The 4,202-nt window shown below is 34.2% G+C and overlaps 1 non-coding gene across 1 annotated transcript; it reads right to left on the bottom strand.

Annotated features, from left to right (window-relative positions):
- Window positions 1–2,953: 2,953 nt before the first annotated feature.
- LOC148564211 (small nucleolar RNA R71) lies at window positions 2,954–3,061 on the bottom strand. Its single transcript, XR_015884884.1, has one exon. It is a non-coding gene; the product is annotated as a small nucleolar RNA R71 (small nucleolar RNA).
- Window positions 3,062–4,202: the final 1,141 nt, after the last annotated feature.

The raw sequence follows: 4,202 nt of genomic DNA, 5'->3' as shown, positions 1-4,202 counted from the left end.
AACCCATGGATGGCCATTCCTGAGATCCAGAAAGTCTAAGCCTTGTTTGTGGTATTCCGAGTAGGATCTGGGAAGGGATGGCTGTGACAAACTTCAAACTCGCGAGTGCTGGGCGTAGTGACAGACGCAAAAGGAGGGTGAATCCTATTCCAGTATGATCGAGAACCTCTTGATGATTAGCCATGCCGTGACAGAGCATTTGGACCTTTTTCACAGAGAGGATGGGATGTAGCCATTGACAACGGTGATGCCTTACAGAAAGCTTGCCATGGAAAGGAGTAGGAATGATTGGATGAAGACAGCAGGAAAGCAGAGGTTCAGAGGAACGAAAGCATCTCTATACGCTTATCTGAAATTCTCACCAATGATTTACATAAGTATTTCTATCTTTATTTTCTGTTTATTTATTATTATTATTATTCGAAAACTCTATAACCATTTGATATCCGCCTGACTAAGATTTATAAGATGACCATAGCTTGCTTCATACCAACAATCTCTGTGGGATCGACCCTTACTCACGTAAGGTTTTATTACTTGGACGACCCAGTGCACTTGCTGGTTAGTTATATCGAAGTTGTGACAAATTATGAATGAAGATTAGAGCACCAAGTTTTTGGAGCCATTATCAGGGATCACAATTTCGTGCACCAAGTTTTTGGCGCCGTTGCCGGGGATTGTTCGAGTTTGGACAACTGACGGTTTATCTTGTTGCTCAGATTAGGTAATTTTCTTTTTGTTTTATTTTCAAAAAAAAAAATTCTTCAAAAATATTTCAAAAAAAAATTTTTCCCTTTGTTTTCGAAAATTATTTTAAAAATTTTAAGAATGAATTCTAAAGTTTCAAAATGGTATGCTGAAGTTTAGCTAGCCATCAAGCTTTAGACTAACCTGGTATGATTACTGGAATCTTGATTGAGGACTATGAATTCATTGCTTCCTTTTCCCTATATGTTTTCAAAAAAAAAAATAAAAATATAAAAAACTCTAAAAAAATTAATAAAATCACAAAATCAAAAATATTTTGTGTTTCTTGTTTGAGTCTTGAGTCAATTTCAAGTTTGGTGTCAATTGCATTTTTTCTAAAAATTTATGCATTTTTCGAAAATTCATGCATTCATAGTGTTCTTCATGATCTTCAAGTTGTTCTTGGTAAGTCTTCTTGTTTGATCTTGATGTTTTCTTGTTTTGTGTCTTTTGTTGTTTTTCATATGCATTCTTGAATTCTTAGTGTCTAAAAATTAAAAATTTTTATGTTTGGTGTCTGACATGTTTTGTTTTCTTGAAAATTTTTCAAAAATAAGTTTTTGATGTTTATCTTGACATTCAAAGTGTTCTTGGTGTTCATCTTGACATTCATAGTGTTCTTGCATGCATCACATGTTTTGATCCAAAATTTTCATGCATTGAGTCAATTTTGTGTCTTTCTCTCTCATCATTAAAAATTCAAAAATAAAACAAAAATATCTTTCCCTTTTTGACTCATAAATTTTCGAAAATTTGAGTTGACTTTTTCAAAACTTTTTAAAATTTAGTTGTTTCTTATGAGTCAAATCAAATTTTCAATTTGAAAATCCTATCTTTTTTAAAATCTTTTTCAAAAATCAAATCTTTTTCATTTTTCTTATTTATTTTCGAAAATTTTAAAAATATTTTTCAAAAATCTTTTTCTTAATTTTATCTCATAATTTTTGAAAATATTATCAACAATTAATGTTTTGATTCAAAAATTTCAAGTTTGTTACTTGCTTGTTAAGAAAGATTCAAACTTTGAGTTCTAGAATCATATCTTGTGATTACTTGTGAATCAAGTCATTAATTGTGATTTTAAAAAAAATCAAATCTTTTTCAAAACTAATTTCAATCATATCTTTTCAAAAATATCTTTTTATCTTATCTTTTTTAAAATCATATCTTTTTAATCATACCTTTTCATATCATATCTTTTTCAAATATCTTTTCTAACTTCTTATCTTCTTATCTTTTAAAAATTGATTTTCAAAATTTGTTTCAACTAACTAATTAACTTTTTGTTTGTTTCTTATCTCTTTCAAAACTACCTAACTAACTATCCCTCTCTAATTTTCGAAAATACCTCCATCTTTTTCAAAAATTCTTTTTAGTTAATTAATTGTTTAAATTTTAGTTTTAATTTTAATTCTCCTTTAATTTTCGAAAATCATCAACTTCTTTTCAAAAAAATTAATTTTCAAAATTTCCTCTCCCTCATCTCCTTCTATTGATTTATTCATCTACTAACACTTCTCCTCACCCAAAAATTCGAACCCCTTCTTCTCTTCTGAGTTCGAATTCTTCTCTTTTTCATTCTCTTTCTTCTTTTCTTCTACTCACACAAGGGAACCTCTATACTGTGGTAAAAAGGATCCCTATTATTATTTTCTGTTCCCCTCTTTTTCATATGAGCAGGAGTAAGGATAAGAACATTCTTGTTGAAGCAGATCCTGAACCTGAAAGGACTCTGAAAAGAAAATTAAGAGAAGTTAAAATACAACAATCCAGAGACAACCTTACAGGAATTTTTGAACAAGAAGAGGAGATGGCAGCCAAAAATAATAATAATGCAAGGAGGATGCTTGGTGACTTTACTGCACCTAATTCCAATTTACATGGCAGAAGCATCTCCATCCCTACCATTGGAGCAAACAATTTTGAGCTGAAACCTCAAATAGTTTCTCTGATGCAACAGAATTGTAAGTTTCATGGACTTCCATCTGAAGATCCTTTTCAGTTCTTAACTGAATTCTTGCAGATATGTGATACTATTAAGACTAATGGAGTAGATTCTGAAGTCTACAGGCTAATGCTTTTCCCTTTTGCTGTAAGAGACAGAGCTAGAGTGTGATTGGACTCTCAACCCAAAGATAGCCTGAACTCTTGGGATAAGCTGGTGACGGCTTTCTTAGCCAAGTTCTTTCCTCCTCAAAAGCTTAGTAAGCTTAGAGTGGATGTTCAAACCTTCAGACAGAAGGAAGATGAATCCCTCTATGAAGCTTGGGAGAGATACAAGCAACTGACCAAAAAGTGTCCCTCTGACATGCTTTCAGAATGGACCATCCTGGATATATTCTATGATGGTCTGTCTGAATTAGCTAAGATGTCATTGGATACTTCTGCAGGTGGATCCATTCACCTAAAAAAAACGCCTGCAGAAGCTCAAGAACTTATTGACATAGTTGCTAACAACCAGTTTATGTACACTTCTGAGAGGAATCCTGTGACTAATGGGACGCCTCAGAAGAAGGGAGTTCTTGAAATTGATACTCTGAATGCCATATTGGCTCAGAATAAAATATTGACTCAGCAAGTCAATATGATTTCTCAGAGTCTGAATGGAATGCAAGCTGCATCCAACAGTACTCAAGAGGCATCTTCTGAAGAAGAAGCTTATGATCCTGAGAACCCTGCAATAGCAGAGGTAAATTACATGGGTGAACCCTATGGGAACACCTATAACCCCTCATGGAGAAATCATCCAAATTTCTCATGGAAGGATCAACAAAAGCCTCAACAAGGCTTTAATAATGGTGGAAGAAACAGGTTTAACAATAGTAAACCTTTTCCATCATCCACTCAGCAATAGACAGAGAATTCTGAGCAGAATCCATCTAGCTTAGCAAATTTAGTCTCTGATCTATCTAAGGCCACTCTGAGTTTCATGAATGAAACAAGGTCCTCCATTAGAAATTTGGAGGCACAAGTGGGCCAGCTGAGTAAGAAGATCACTGAAACCCCTCCTAGTACTCTCCCAAGTAATACAGAAGAGAATCCAAAGAGAGATTGCAAGGCCATTGATATAACCATCATGGCCGAATCCAAGAAGGAAGGGGAGGACGTGAATCCCAAGGAGGAAGACCTCCTGGGACGTCCAGTGATCAACAAGGAGTTTCCCTTTAAGGAATCAAAAGAATCTGAGACTCATCTAAAGACCATAGAGATTCCATTAAACCTTCTTATGCCCTTCATGAGCTCTGATGAGTATTCTTCCTCTGAAGAGAATGAGGATGTTACTGAAGAGAAAGTTGCCAAGTTACTTGGTGCAATCATGAAGCTGAATGCCAATTTATTTGGTAATGAGACTTGGGGAGATGAATGATGGTGTATTTTGTAAATGAAACGAATTTCTCCAAAATACCCAAATCTAACCGGCAAGTGCACCGGGTCGCATCAAGTAATAGTAACTC

Source organism: Arachis ipaensis, chromosome B5 (genome assembly GCF_059453495.1).
Source record: "Arachis ipaensis isolate K30076 ecotype BB chromosome B5, ASM5945349v1, whole genome shotgun sequence".
NCBI classification, from domain to species: Eukaryota; Viridiplantae; Streptophyta; class Magnoliopsida; order Fabales; family Fabaceae; genus Arachis; species Arachis ipaensis.
The sequence above is the reverse complement of the archived record's forward strand: the minus strand, read 5'-3'. Positions and strand labels throughout refer to the sequence as shown.